This window comes from Hypanus sabinus, chromosome 14, assembly GCF_030144855.1.
Source record: "Hypanus sabinus isolate sHypSab1 chromosome 14, sHypSab1.hap1, whole genome shotgun sequence".
Taxonomy (NCBI): Eukaryota; Metazoa; Chordata; class Chondrichthyes; order Myliobatiformes; family Dasyatidae; genus Hypanus; species Hypanus sabinus.
This window is the reverse complement of record NC_082719.1, coordinates 38,733,454-38,750,550: the sequence shown is the minus strand read 5'-3', so window position 1 is coordinate 38,750,550 and position 17,097 is coordinate 38,733,454.

Here is a 17,097-nt window from a genome sequence, read left to right as displayed (position 1 = left end):
TTGCTGCCTCACAGCAACAGGCCACTGCTACTTGCCTCTAACATGTAAGTGAGTGGTAGCATTGGAGGGAGGGGGATTGATGGGAATGTGATACGCATCAATCAAGATTAGCGTAGGAAAAGTGTAAATGGGTGTTTGATAATTAGTGAAAATTTGGTTGACTGACAAGCCTGTTTCCATGCTCTATGGCTCGATGAAATGATATTCACCATCAAGATATACTTGTTATGATATATGATGGCATAAAAATTGAGGAAGTGGGAACCTTTCCTCTCCATAAAAGGAAGAAGTTTATTAAGGGGAATCTTCATGGCTGTGTGGATTTCTTCCATGGCTACATGTCCCAGTAACGCTGGCAAATCAGACAGCCTGAAACCACACAGCCTTCAGCAATGTCTAACCAAATGAAATATCATTTCTTCACAAATATACTGCCTGGAGAATATCTCTGGTGCAGAGAAACGTAAGCAGAGGAGGAACCCCTTATATTCCATCTGGGGTAGAGGAGCAACACCTTATATTCTGTTTGGGTACCCTCCAACCTGATGGCATGAATATTGATTTCTCCTTCCAGTGAGTTAATTCATTTCCTTCCCCCTTCCTCTAATCCCCACTCTGACATTTTGTTTCTTCTCATCTGCCTATTACTTCCCCACGGGGTCCCCTCCTCCTCCCCATTCTCCTATTGTCTACTCTCCTCTCCTATCAGATGCTTTCTTCTCCAGCTCCTGACCTGTCTCACCCACCTGGTTTCACATACCACCTTCTATCCAGCCTCTTACCCATCACCCCACCTTTTTATTCTGGCATCTTTCCCCTTCTTCCCCAGTCCTGAAGAAGTCACCCTGAAACATCAACAGATTACTCTTTTCCGTAGATGTTACCTGACCTGTTGAGCTCCTCCAGCATTCTGTGTCTGTGGCTTTGGCTTTCCAGCATCTACAGACTTTCTTGTGATAAATAGAGTCTTCCTGACTGTGAAGACTCTCTGGAAGTAGTATCTTCACTGTTGGCTATGCATGTAATTTCTGCCCCATGATCATGACTCATACTGAATGACCAGTCATGACTATAATGATGCATCAATTAATGGATTTCTATCAGTAGAGTGATCATTGAGGCATCTATTGAATGATTAATAGCTAAAAGCTGTAAAATGCACTCTTAACTAATTTTAGAAACTGCTATATGTAGATCTTAGAAGGCACTGAGCACTTTGCAGTCATTTACAAAACCATCCAGAAAGGTGAGTCAGAATTCAGAATCAGATTTATTATTACTATCTGATATGATGTGAATGTTGTTGATTAGTGGCAGCAGCATAGTGCAAAGACATAAAATTATTATAGATTACAAAATAAATGAATAGAGCAAAAAAGCAATACTGAGATCACATTAATGGGTTCAAGAACTATTTAGAAATCTGATGGTGAATCACTGAGTGTGGGCCTTCAAGCTCCTCTATGTCTCTGATGGTAGTATTGAGAAGAGATGCATGTTGTGAATGATGAGAGTCCAGTGAGATGCCCTGCCTCTTGATATCCTCAATGGTGGAGAATGTGGTGCCGATGATAGAACTGGATGATTCTACAACTTTCTGTAGCTTTTTGTGATCCTGTGCCTTGGGGCTTTCATACCAGACTGTGATGTAACCAGTTAGAATGCTCTCCACCAAAATTTTCAAGAGTGTTTTGTGATCTTTCAAATTTCCTCAAAACCCTAATGAGGTAAGAGCTGCTGCATTCCTTCTTTATTATTGCATCAATGTGCTTGGCCCAGGATAAATCATTCGAGCTGTTGACACCCAGTAACTCGAAGCTGCTTACCTTTTCCTCTGTTGACCTCTGAATGAGAACTGGAGAGTCTTCTTCTGACTTCTCCTTCCTAAAATCCACAGGCAATTCTGGTGTTTAGTCCTAGGTTGCTGTTGCAACACTGTTTGCCAATCTATCTCACACTTCAACACGTACAAAAGCTGGAAGAACTCAGCAGGTCAGGCAGCATCCGTTGAAAAGAGCAGTCAACATTTCGGGCCGAGACCCTTCATCAGGACTGAAGAAGGAGGGGGCAGGGGCCCTATAAAAAAGGTGGGGGGAGGGTGGAAGGTGCCAGATGAAAAACCAATCAGATGAAAGTTCAAGAGGCGGGGGAGGGGAAGCAGGGTAGTCTCCAGCTCCTTGGTATGAACATCGAATTCTCCAACTTCTGGTAATTCCCTCCCTCTCCCTTCCACCATCCCACTTTCACTCTGCCTCCTCTTCTAGCTGCCTATCACCTCTCTCATGATTCTGCCTTCTTCTACTACCGCCTACGGCCATACTAGCCTGAAAACGCCCGATCTCGTCTGATCTCGGAAGCTAAGCAGGCTCAGGCCTGGTTAGTACATAGTGCTTTCCCCTTACATTCCTTCTTCACCTCTCTGGCCTATCCCCTCCCTGCTTCCCCTCCTCCACCCCTTGATCTTTCCTCTGTTTGGTTTTTGACCTGGCACCTTCCATCCTCCACCCACCTTCTTTATAGGCCCCTTCCCCCTCCTTCTTTAGTCCTGACGAAGGGTCTTGGCCCGAAACATTGACTGCTTATTTCAACGGATGCTGCCCGACCTGCTTAGTTCATCCAGCTTTTGTACATTTTGATTTGACCACAGCATCTTCAGTGTACTTTGTGCTTACTATCTCACTCTTGTATGCCTCCTTATCGTCATCTGAGGTTCTTACAATAACAGCGGTGTCACATATCAGGAGTGTCCCTTTCATTAGCAAGAAAACTAACAAACCAATGTAACGTGATCCTCACTCAAGTTTAATTCCCAAGATGATAGTATGGAACAATAATGTTTTCCATCAGTGCATTTTCTTCACACGAATGAGTGTTGTAAAAATATTCCTTAAATTTCCAGCTATGTCTCTATAATGCCATCTCAAGATTCAATTTTAGTTATTACATGTACATTCAACATGGAGTGAAATTGTCATTTGCATTAACAACTAACACAGCCAAGGATGTTCTGGGTAGCTTGCAAAAGTCACTACATGTCCCAGCACCAACATAACATACTTGACTGAACAGTGCAACAGAACAAAACACAATACAACAGAACACAATAATCAGTAAAACAACAACAGGAAAGCAAACACAAGGAAATCTGCAAATGCTGGAAATTCAAACAACACACACAAAATGCTGGTGGAACACAGCAGGCCAGGCAGCATCTATAGGAGAATAGAGACCCTCAGGATCTCAGCCCGAAACATCGACAGTGCTTCTCCTATAGATGCTGCTTGGCCTGCGGTGTTCCACCAGCATTTTGTGTGTGTTTACAGGAAAGCAAATCCTGTTCTTCCCTCTCACCCATATGCATACACAGTCATCTAACCCCAAAATAGTCCATCATCTTCTGTCTCCAGCAGATGCAAACTTGCCTCAGATCAGACATGGATTCAGATATGCATCATTGGGCCTTCTTCTACCCCACTGGACTTGCAGAAATTCACAGACCTGGGGCTCCAGCCAACAGGCCCTGATTTCTGTACTTCCTGTTTGACGCTCAGCTCATTAAGCACAGGACCTGCCAAACACCAGGACTCAAGCTTTGGCCTAGCTGATCTTTGGACTCTGAACACTAGGCCTCAAACTCCAGTCTCAACCCCAGGGTTCATCAGGCCTAGATCCTCCTGCTCACATGTAACTCAGACTCTGGAACCTACTGACGACTTGCTGACCAAGGGGGAGCCACCAGCCTTCATCCACGCTGGTCCATCAGCCTGACATCCAGCTATATATCCCGGCCTCGCCTGCAGATGTTCCACATCTGCATCGCTATCCTTCAAATGCAGTGTGGAGACTGAAGATTTAAAACTCCGGCCTGTCCTCTAATTTCCCTACATCTTTGTCCCTAAAGCCTAACCTTACCTCTAACTCCATTTACATTTCCCAAAACCACCCCGACAAACCTAAAAAAAATCTAAAAAACAACAACTAAAACTGAGCATCATCTTGAGCAGAGAAGTATCTGTAAATATATAATAGTATATGTACATAATTATAATATATAATGCATACCTAATTTTATATATATGAGTATTTATCTGATTTTATGTATTATATAATAATGTATAGAGGGACAAAAAATGTGAGTTTTTGGTTTTGAAGGAAAGTCTTTACCTTCTATTTATGGACTATGCACCTCCGAAAGTATCTTGAGTGTTTTTAGATAGGATGGTGCCAGATGTCAAAAGCAGAGACCTGCATTCGTTCAACGAGGATCATAAAGGAAAGCTGCTCAGTGATTACTGCCATACTATGTGACCTCCAGGTCAATGATTCAGGCTGTTACTGTTGCCAGCCTTTTATACGATAACGGTTTTCTTCCTCTGAGACTAAAAGCATATGAGAGATAAGAGTAAATGGAGATACACTAAAGATAAGAAAGAGAGGGCAAAAGTAATGAAATTCTGAAAGGAAATGGAGGGGAGTGAGGGAATAAATCGATAAAAACAGATGAAGCAAAAAGACAACAAGATGAATAATGCAAAGTAAAGGAGATAAATGAGGAAATATCAGGATTGATTGAGATAAGTTCATAGAATGACTTCTTTAAAGTAATGCAAAAAATATTCTCTGACACTTTGATAAACTTGCCTATCAGTGGGCCATTAATTCTCACTACAACATTTGGTAACCAAACAATAACAGCAATTAAGTGAACAGAGTTTTGATTCATTGTAGCTCATGCTGTTCACTATACTGTGTTGTTACTTCAGTATCATGGACATGAGAAGGTTCAAAAATTAGAAAGTAAAATTCATGCATGCCATATTGGGTTGAAAATTCTTTATCCCAACAGAGGGAGATTACAACAAGGCTTTCATTGCTTAGCTGCTTCTGGCAAGAACTCAACCCATCAACATTTGTAAGGGATCACCAATTACATAAAATGAGCTGCTAATGAGAACAGAGCCCAGATTAACTCACAAGGACAAGTGAACAATACAGCACAGGAAAATTAAACCTATTTAGTCCACACTTCAGACTTCAAACTTAATATTTCTGTTCATGAAGAAAAGTGGCATAAAAGGACATCCATGACCTTATTGAATATTATCAAGTATACAATGGGCTGAAAGGCCTACTCTTGTTTATTTTACTTACTTTCCAATTCTCTAGAAAATCTAGATTGGATCAATTAAACTCCGGAATATCAATAACGCAAGATTCTGGAGCAATGATGAGTGTGTATGTCTTGCAGGTTTCACTGTGGCATTGGTACCATTTGCACTCCTCCCAGTGGCACTTCCAATGGTTCTGTGCAACAAGAATCCGGTGCTGCTCTTCAATACAGCATCATTTGTGCAATCACCACAGGCATTCCAAACGTGACCTCTTAGTGTGAGGGCATTCATGCTAACGTTTCGGACCCTACTGCCACGGTCTAGATCCAAACCTGTTTTTGACAGACAGACATACTTTATTGATCCCGAGGGAAATTCGGTTTCATTACAGTTCCACCAACCAAGAATAGAGCAGAAATACAGCAAAATAAAACCAGAAATAATTAAATGATAATAAGTAAATTATGCCATGGAAATAAGCCCAGGACCAGCCTATTGGCTCGGGGTGTCTGACACTCCGAGGGAGGAGTTGTAAAGTTTGATGGCTACAGGCAGGAATGACTTCCTATGATGCTCAGAGTTGCATCTCGGTGGAGTGAGTCTCTGGCTGAATGTACTCCTGTGCCTAACCAGTACATTATGGAGCGGATGGGAGAAATTGTCCAAGATGGCATGCAACTTGAACAGCATCTAAGCTTATCTATGTCCAAGCCTTCATTGGTAGAAGAGTCCATGTTCCAAGCCTTCCTCACTAATGCTTCTTGACTTTTCCTCTGCCACATTGATGACAATATAGGTGTTCCTGCATGCACCCATGCAGAGCTTGATAATTTCATTTACTTTGCCCCCAACTTCCACCCTGCTCTTCAGATCTCCATCAATGCAGATGTACCAAAGCAGATCACCACAGCATAGCACCAATGCAGATGTCTGTGTGCTTAACCTCCTGTTATACTTGCTTCACACCTATGACTATGTGGCTAAGATTAGCTCCAATGCCATATTCAACTCTGCTGATGACACCACTGTTGTGGGGTAAACCATAGCTGGTGATGAATCAGCATACAAGAGCAAGATTGAAAATTTGGCTGAGAGGTATCATAACAACAGCCTCTCACTCAATGTCATGAAGATCAAGGAACTGATTGTAGACTTCAGGAGAGGGAAACCAGTGGTCCATGAGACAGTGTTTGTCGGAGAATCAGAGGTGGAGAGGATTAATAACTTTAAAATCCTGGGTGTTACTATTTCAGAGGACCTGTCCTGGACCTAGCATGTAAGTGCAATTGCGAATAAAGCACAACAGCATCTCTACTTCCTTAGGAGTCTGCTGAGATTCAGCATGATATCTAAAACTGACAAACTTCTATTGATGTGACTGAAAAGTATATTGGCTGGCTGAATCGCAGCCTGGTATGTGAACACCAATGCCTTTGAATGGGAAATCCTACAAAAGGTAGTGCATTCAGCTGAGTACATCGCAGGTGAGCACATCTACAAGAAACACCGCAGTAGGAATGCAGCAACCATCATCAGAGATCTCCACCACTAAGACCGTGTTCGCTTCTTGCTACTGCCATCAGGCCATCCAACCTGATGGCATGAACATCAATATCTCAAACTTCCAATAATGCCTCCATCCCCCCCCCCCCCCACTCCCTTCACCAATTCTCGGCCCCTTGGCCCTCTCTCATGTTATCTCCTTGACCACCCATCACCTCCCTCTGGTGCTCCTTTGTTAATCCAGTTTGCTATTTTTTCAAAGAATTCCAGCAGATTTGTCAAGCAAGATGTTCCCTTGAGAAAACCATGCTGAATTTGGCCTTTTCCAAGTACCCCAAATCACATCCTTATCAATCAAATCTAAGATCTTCCCAATCACTGAGGAGAGGCTAACTGGCTGATAATTTCCTTTCTTCTGTCGTCCTCCCTTTTCGAAGGTTGGCGTGACATTTTCAATTTTCCAGTCCTCTGGAACCATGCCAGAATCAATTGATTAGTGAAAAATCAATACTAATGCCTCCACAGTCTCTTCAGATACCATTTTTAGAAACATGGAGTGTAGTATATCAGGTCCAGATGACTTACCTACCTTCAGATCCTTCAGTTTCCCAAGCACCATCTCCCTAGAAATAGAATCTGCACTCACTTCTGTCCTTTGACAGTCTCAAACTGTTGGCTTCTACAGTGAAGACTGATGCAAAATATTTAATCAGGTAGTCGGCCATTTATTTGTCTCCTCATAATAACAAGAACAGAAATAAGAAGTTAGACTGAATGGATACATATTTCTGTAAATCGATAACAGCTTTAGATTTCACAGATCTTCTTCTGTGGTACAGAACCCTGTACAAACGGAAAGAAAAACATTATAGATATTTTTGAGCAAACACGAGGAAATCTGCAGATGCTGGAAATTCAGACAACACACACAAAATGCTGGTGGAACACAGCAGGCCAGGCAGCGTCTATAAGGAGAAGCACTGTCGACATTTCGGGCCGAGACCCTTCGTCAGGACTAACTGAAAGGAAAGATACTAAGAGATTTGAAAGTAATGGGGGGAGGGGGAAATACGAAATGATAGGAGAAGACTGGAGAGGGTGGGATGAAGCTAAGAGCTGGAACAATGATTGGCAAAAGTGATACAGAGCTGGAGAAGGGAAAGGATCTTGGGACAGGAGGCCTCGGGGTAAAGAAAGGGGAAGGGGAGCACCAGAGGGAGATGGAAAACAGGCAGAGTGATGAGCAGAGAGAGAGAGAAAAAAACAAACAACTAAGTATGTCAGGGATGGGGTAAGAACGGGAAGAGGGGCATTAACGGAAGTTAGAGAAGTCAATGTTCATGCCATCATGTTGGAGGCTACCCAGCCAGTATATAAGGTGTTGTTCCTCCAACCTGAGCGTGGCTTCATCTTGACAGTAGAGGAGGCCATGGAGAGACATATCAGAATGGGATATTTTTGATCCTATTACTACTGCAGGCTATAGGTTGCATTGTGACTTAACTACTCCAGATATTTGATGTAGAAAGGACAGACAAAGAGGAAAAGGGAACACAAGAGTTTCTGCAAATGCTGCAGATCATGCACAAAATGCCAAAGGAACTCTGCAGTCCCAGTAGCACCTATGAAGGGAAATGGAAGGGTTGAGAACCTTCATCAAGGTTGGAAGGGAAGGGGGTAGGAACCAAAATAAGAAGTTGGGGAGAGGGGAAGGACTACAGGATGGCATGTGATCGGTTAGACCAGCTGGTTGGTGTCTAGAGATGACGTCAAAAGCTGGGAGGTGATAGGTGAGAGAAACAAAGGGTTGTGAAGAAGGAACCTAATAGGAGATGACAGTGGACCATGGAACAAAGGGACATGAGGAAAAAGAGACAGGGGAGCATAAGAGACATCAGTTTAGTAGACACAAAGACTTCTGCTCAATAAATCATGGAAAATATTCATCACTTTTGGCATATTGGCAAATTGGTTTATTATTGTCATGTACCAAGGTACAGTAAAAAACTTAGGTTACATACTATTCATACAAATCAATTCATTACAAGAGTGTATTGATATAGCGCAAGTTAAATAAATAACAGAAGTTTGATAAGGTGTTTCCTTGTACTCTGTGGGAGGCTAGTTAATAAATTGCAGGGGCCTTAGCAGAAATAGTTAAGGCATCCTTAGCCACGGGTGAGGTGCCAGAGGATTGGAGAATAGCTAATTTTGTTCCATTGCTTCAGCCAGGAAATTATAGACTGATAAGCCTGATATCAGTAGTGGGAAAGTTATTGGAAGATATTCTAAGGGACAAGATGCGTCAGAATTCAGATTGACACGGTCTGATTAGGGATTGTCACCATGGTTTTGTGCATAGTAGGTCAGGTCCAACCAATTTTATTGAGTTCTTCAAGGTCGTTACCAGGAAAGTTGATGAAGACAAGGCAGTGGATGTCATTTACATGGATTTTAGCAAGGCTTTTGACAAGGTCCCACATGGGAAGTTGGTCAAGAAGGTTCATTCGCTTGGAATTCAAGATGAAATTGGATTAGACATTGGCTTAGAGGGAGAAGCTAGCGAATGATAGTAGATGTTTGCCTCTCTGACTAGAAGCCTGGGTCTAGTTGTGTACTGCTGGTATCTGTGCTGTATCAGTTGTTGTTTGTCATCTATATCAATGATCTGGATGATAATATGGGAAATCATATGGGAGATATGGGAGATCACGGAATTTGCAATGACATCAAGATTGGTGGTGTAGTGAACAGCAAAGAAGACTACCAAAGTTTGTAGTGGGATTTGGACCAGCTGCGAAAAAATGGACAGAATAATTGGAGATGAAATTTAATGCAGACAGGTGAGGTGTTGCACTTTGGGAGGACTAACCAAGTAGGACTTACACATGAGCAGTAGGGCACTGAGGCATGCGGTAGATCAGAGTGAGCTGTGAACATAGATCCATTATTCCTTGACAGCAGCGTCACTCATAAGTCAGGTTGTAAGGAAAGCTTTTGGTACTGTGGACTTCATAAATCAAAGCACCGAGTACAGGAGCGGATATGTTTTGTTGAAGTTGCATAATATGCTGGTGGATCCTAACTTAGAGTATTGTGTGCGGTATTAATCTCCTACCAACAGGAAAGATGTCAATAAGATTGAAAGAGTGCAGAGAAAGTTTACACAGATGTTGCCACTACTTGAGGACCTGAATTATAGGGAAAGGTTGAATAGGTTAGAAGTTCATTCTCTAGAGCATAGAAGGATGAGGGGGGATTTGATGGAGATATACAAAGTTATGAAGGGTATAGGTAGGGTAAATGCAAGCAGGCTTTCTCCACTAAGGTTGAGTGAGATTAGAACTAAAGAGCATGGGTTAATGGTGAAAGGTGAAATGTTTAAGAGGAACATGAGGGGAAACTTCTTCCCTCAGAGGGTGGTGAGAGTGTGGAACAAGCTGCTAGTGGAATTGGTGATTGCAGGTTCAATTTCAACATTTGGTGATTGCAGGTTCAATTTCAATATTTAAGAGAAATTTGATAGGTACATGGATGGGATAGCTATGGAGGCTATGGTTCTGGGGCAGGTCAATGGGGACAAGGCAGGTTAATGGTTTGACATAGACTATGTCATATTGTTCAATGACCATGACTCTATGTAAACAATTATCACTGCAAACATATGGTTGGTGGTGTTGTAGATAGTGTAGTAGATTTTCACGGGTTATAGTGAGATGTTGACAGGATGCAGATCTGGGCTGATAAGTGGCATATAGAATTCAACTCGGAAAAATGTGAAGAGGAAGGACAAACTTGATGGCAAAGTACAGGGTTAATGGCAGGATCCTTAGCACTGTAGATGATTAGAGGGATTTTGCAGTTCATATCTATAGATCTATCAAAGTTGCTACAAAATTGCTTGCTTTGTTTAGAAGGCGCTTGTTGTGTTGGCAAGTCAGGGAATTGAGTTTAAGAGCCATGAGGTAATGTTGCAGCTTTAATAAACCCTGGTTAGACTACACTTGGAGTGTTGTGTTCAGTTCTGACTGCTTAATTATAGGAAGAATATGGAAGCTTTAGCGAGTGTGCAGAGGAGATTTACCATGATGCTGACTGGATTAGAGAGAATGTCTCATGAGGGTAGGTTGAGCAAACTAAGGATTTTCTCCTTGGTGTGAAGGGGGATAAGAGGTGACTAACAGAGGTATATAAATTGATAAGAGACAAAGATAGAATGGACAGCTACTGACCTTTTCTCAGTTTGAAAATATCTAATACATGAAGGCATAACTTCAAGGTGATTGGTGGAAATTATGGGATATGGGTTGTTCAAGTAGGATTTTTACACAGAGAACAGTGGATGCATAGAACGGGCTGCCAGGGCAGACAGTAGAAGTCGTTATTTTAGGGACATTTAAGAGAGTTTTTGGTAAGCAAATGGATGAAAGAAAAATGGTGGGCTATGAAGGAGGAAAAAGATAGATTGATCTTGGATTAGGTTAAAATGTCAGCACAACATTATGGACAGAAAAGCTTTGTCATGTGCTGTACTGTTCTATGTTCAATGTTCTATGAGCCATACTGCAATATGTTCTAATTCCTCTGGACTTGAAAGGAATCAGGGGATTCAAGAATACTGCAAGAAATTGGTTGTAAAGTACAAAGTCAACCATGTTCTCATTGAATCCAGTAGCATCTCAAGTGATTAGGCGTCCCTCTTGTTCTCTTCTTATTTGTTATGTTCTTTTGTTTTCAGATGTGTAGTGCTCCAAGCATGACCGCCACAGAAGCAGTCAGGAGAGAGGTATTAGATGAACCATTTTGTGAGGCTGTTCTGCACTTACCAGGTGTTCCCAATACAAATAGCTTCTACATTTTTTTGTCATATGCACCTGGCTCCCCAATAACAAAAAAGTGGTCTATGGGTGAGTATCCTCTTTCAAAATCAGAACAGTAAAAAGCCAATTCATCATAGAGGGTCAGGCAAATATTTTCATAATGTATCATATGTAATGAAATGAGAGTAACTATTTTTGAAGCTACGAATATTTTCAATTGCACTGATAATAAAGATCAAGCATTATATGATAGGTCTTTTAGATGAAAAAAATCATTTATGTTAACCAACTTTATATTATGTGGGGCAGATAATGTCTAATGCATGCTGTGGATATGAGCCAAATTGAACTCAAATTCAAAAGTGACCTCAATTATATTAGTGTAAGGTAATTTAAATCATTCTAAACTAAAATTCTCAAATCTCAAAATAATCATTTTCAAACCTAACTGTTTGGTTAGGCCCATTGTTCCTGCCTGTTCCTGCCCTACTGAACTCACGTCTGGATACTTCAACTTCATTCTCTCCCTCTTGGTTCAGTCCCTTCTCACCAATGGACATCTGCGACACTTTACATGCTCCCGATCTCCGCAATAGCTTTCAATTCCCTGGCCCTGAATACCTCATTTTCATACTGGATGTCTAGTCCCTATATAATTCTGTCCCACATCAAGAAGACCTCAAAGTCCTGTGCTTCTCTCTCGTCAACAGACCTAGCCAGTTCCCCTTCACTAGAACCCTTCTCTGTCTGGTGGAACAGGTCCTCACTTCAGCATTTTCTCTTTCAGCTCCTCTCACTTTTTCAAACTTACGGTGTAGCCACAGGCTCCACCTATGCCTGCCCTTTCTTTGGCTACATGAAGACCTCCCACATTCCAAGACCTCCCTGATAATGCTTCCCAATTCTTTCTGTGCTACATTTATGACTGCATTGGTGCTTTATGCACCCATGCTAAGCCTGTCAATTTCAACAACTTTCCCCCTGATGCACCATCAATAACTCACTCTGAGACTTAAAGGCGAGATATCGGCTTTTATTGACTGGAAGAAAGAACAAGTAGTGAGTGAAGACCATACTACATCCTGGAGACTGAGAGGCCAGGCTCAGGCCTCAATCGCCTTTATACAGGGGTCTGTGGGAGGAGCCACAGGAGCAGTCAGTAGGGGGTGTGTCCAGACAGGTATATGTAGTTCACCACACCCCCAACCACCACCTTGCCCTTAAATTCACTTGGTCCATTTGTAACACCTCCCTCCCCTTTCTCAATCTCTCTGTCCTTACCTTTGGCATACTTCAGCTGGAATTGGCATATGAATCTGTTGGGGTCATCTGCTGTACCCAGTGCTCCTGCTGTGATAACTTCACATTGGTGATGCCTACGTAAATTGAGGGACTGCTTTGTCGTACACCTCTGTTCCATCCACAAAAAGTGGAATTTATCAGTAGTCAACCACATTAATTCCTATCCCCATTCCTGTTCCAAAATGTCAGTCTTTTCTTTTGCCATGATGTGGGCTACTGTCAGGTTAGAGTAGCAGCACCTCATATTCCATTTAGAAGCCTCAACCTGATGGCATGAACTTCAATTTCTCCTTCAATTTTCCCTCTCCCCATTGCCTTTTCTTTTCCTCACCACTCTGGACACTTACCTCTACTCCTCACCTGCCTATCAGCTCCCCCCGGTGCCCTTCCACCTCTTTCCCCCAAGATCCACTTTCCTCTCCTATCAGATTTCTTCTTCTCCAGCCCTTTGCCTTTTCCACCTATCCCTTCCAACTTCTTACTTCATCCCAACTCCCCCAACAACCTGGCTTTACATATCATCTTCTAGCTTTAGTATCTTAAATGCACCCAATAACTTGGCCTCCACAGCCACTCATGACAACAAATTCCATGGATTTACCACCCTCTGACTGAAGTAATTTCTCTGCATCTAAATGGATGTCCTTCAATCCTGAACTCGCGCCCTCCCTAGACTCCCCAGTCATGGGAAATAACTTTGCCATATCTAATCTGTTTAGGCCTTTTAACTTTTGGAATGTTTCTATGAGATCTCATCTCATTCTCCTGAACTCCAGGAATACAACCCAAGAGCTACCAGGCATTCCTCATATGGTAATCCTTTCATTCCTGGAATTATTTTCATGAATCTTCTCTGAACCCTCTCCAATATCAGTATATCCTTCATAAAATAAGGAGCCCAAAACTGCACACAATACTCCAAGTGTGGTCTCACAAGTGTCTTATAGAGCCTCAACATCGCATCCCTGCTCATATATTCTCAAAATGAATGCCAACATTGCATTCACCTTCTGCAGCACCGATTCAACCTGGAGGTTAACCTTTATGGTATCCTGCACAAGTACTCCCATCTCTGCGTTTTGAATTCTCTCCCCACCTAAATAACAGTCTGCTGGTTTATTTCTTCCACCAAAGTGCATGACTTTATACTTTCCAACATCATATTTCATTTGCCACTTCTTTGCCCATTCCCCTAAACTATAAAAGTCTCTCTGCAGCCTCTCTATTTCCTCAACACTACCTGCTCCTCCACCTATCTTCGGCATCAGCAAATTTAGCCACAAATCCATTAATACCATAATCCAAATCATTGACATACACCATAAAAAGCAGCGGTCCCAACACCTGACCCCTGTGGAACTCCACTGGCAAACAGCAGCCAACTGGAATAGGATCCCTTTATTTCCACTCTCTGTTTTCTGCCGATCAGCCGATGCTCCACCCAAGCTAGTAACTCCCCTGTAATTCCATGGGCTCTTATCTTGCTCAGCAGCCTCATGTGCGATGCCTTGTCAAAGACCTTCTGAAAATCCAAGTACACTACATCTACTGCATATCCTTTATCTAACCTGCTTGTAATTTCCTCAAAGAATTGCAGTAGGTTAGTCAGGCAGGATTTTCCTATCAGGAAGCCATTCTGGCATTGGCCTATCTTGTCATATGCCTCCAGGTACTCTGTAATCTCATCCCTAGCAATTGATTCCAACAACTTCCCAACCACTGATGTCAGACTAACTGATCTATAGTTTCCTTCCTGCTGCCTTCCACCCTTCATAAATAGCAGAGTAATATTTGCTATTTTTCAGTCATCAAAGATCATTGTTAATACCTCTGTAATCTCTCCAACTACTTCCTTCAGAACCCAAGAGTGCACTCCATCAGGTCCAGGGGATTTATCCACCCTCAGACCGTTAAGCTTCCTGAGCACCTTCTCAGTCGTAATTTTCACTGCACAAACTTCACTTCCCTGACAGGCTTGAATGCCCAGTATACTGCAGATGGCTTCCAACTTGATGACTGATGCAAAATACTCATTACGTTCTTCTGCCATCTGTACGTCTCTCATTACAATATCTCCAGCGTCATTTACTATTGGTCCTATATTTACCTTCTATCTTATACCCTTTATATACTTTAAAAAACTTTTTAGTATTTTCTTTGACATTAGTGCCCAGCTTCCTTTCATAATTCATCTTTTCCTTCCTAATGACTTCTTAGTTTCCTTCTGCAAGTTTTTAAAAGCTTCACAATCCTTTATCTTCCCACTATCTCTGGTTTCCTAGTATGCCCTCTCTTTTGCTTTTACTTTGGCTCTGACTTATCTTGTCAGCCACGGTAGTGGCCTCCTTCCTTTCAAAAATCTCTCCTTATTTGGAATATACAGTATCTGTCTTGCACGTCCTTCATTTTTCACAGAAACTCCAGCCATTGCTGCTCTGCTGTCCTTCCTGCTAGTGTCCCTTTCCAGTCAACTCTGGGCAGTTCTGTTATTTCATTGAAATACTGACACATTGGAATTTAGTTTCTCCTTCTCAAATCTCAAAGTGAACACAGTCATACTGTGATCACTGTTCCCTAAGCGTTCCTTAACCTTAAGCTCTCTTATCAACTCCAGACCATTGCACAACACTAAATCCAGCACAGCCGATCCCCTAGTGGGATCAGCAACAAGGTGTTTTAAAAAGCCCATTCATCCGACATTCTACAAATTCTTTCTCATGATGCGCTGCACTGGCCTGGTTTTCCCAATCTACTTTCATGTTAAAATCACCAACGATTATCATGACATTGGCGTTCTGACAAGCCTTTTCTGTCTCCTGCTATAATTTGTCATCTACATACTGGCTTCTGTTTGGAGGTCTGTATACAACTGCCATTAGGGTCGCTTTACCTTTGCCATAGAGGCTGCCTAAAGGTGTCTAAGGGGTGCATCATGGTGTGTATCATGGCAGATGAAAACAAATGAGGCAGAATGTAGGTCAACGGGAACTCAAGAGTGCACCATGATGGGAGGTAAGATGTGGTCGATCTGAGAAGAACCCTATGCAGGGTCAACCCATGGAAAGCTGCTGGACCAGACAATATTCCTGGTAGAGTGCTTAGAGGATGTGCAGACCAGCTAGCAGATGTTCTCACTGACATCTTCAACAACTCTCTGACCAGCGCCATCATTCAAACGTGCTTCAAGGCTGCCACCATCGTCCCCATGCTGAAGAAGCCTTCAGTGTCCTACCTCAATGACTACTGTCCCATTGCACTTGCATCCATCATCATGAAGTGTTTCGAGAGGCTCGTCATGAGGCATATCAAGACCCTGCTGCCCCCCCTCACTGGCCCCCCAGCTGTTCACGTACCGTCCCAACCATTCAACAGATGACACCATTGCCATCACCCTCCACCTGGCTCTAACCCACCTGGACAAAAAAGACACGTAAGTTCGAATGCTGTTCATAGACTTCACTTCAGCATTCAGCACAATCATCCCTCAGAAACTGATCGGAAAGCTGAGCCTTCTGGGCCGGAACACCTCCTACTGCAATTGGATACTAGAATTCCTGACTGGGAGACCTCAGTCAGTCCAGATCGGGAGCAGCATCTCCACCACCATCACACTGAGCATGGGGGCCCTCCAGGGCTGTGTGCTCAATCCGCTGCTGTTCACTCTGCTGACCCACGACTGTGCTGCAACACACAGCTCGAACCACATCATCAAGTTCCATGATGGGTCTCATCAGCAAGAGCAATGAGTCAGCACACAGAGAGGAGGTGTAGCGGATAACGGACTGGTGCAAAGCCAACAACTTTGTCTCTGAATGTGAACAAAACAAAAGAGATGATTGTTGACTTCAGGAGGGCACGGAGCAACCACTCTCCGCTGAACATTGACGGCTCCTCGGTAGAGATCGTTAAAAGCACCAAATTTCTTGGGGTTCACCTGACAGAGAAGCTCACCTGGTCCCTCAACACCAGCTCCACAGCAAAGAAAACTCAGCAGTGTCTCTACTTTCTGCGAAGGCTGAGGAAAGTCCATCTCCCACCCCCCCATTCTCATCACATTCTACAGGGGTTGTATTGAGAGCATCCTGAGCAGCTGCACCACTGCCTGGTTTGTGAAATTGCAGCATCTTGGATCGCAAGACCCTGCAGCAGATAGTGAGGTCAGCTGAGAAGATCATCGGGGTCTCTCTTCCCACCATTACAGATATTTACACTACAAGCTGCATCCGCAAAGCAAACAGCATTATGAAGGACCCCACGCACCCCTCATACAAACTCTTCTCCCTCCTGTCATCTGGGAAAAGGCACCGAAGCATTTGTGCTATCACAATCAGACTATGTAACAGTTTCTTCCTCCAAGCCAT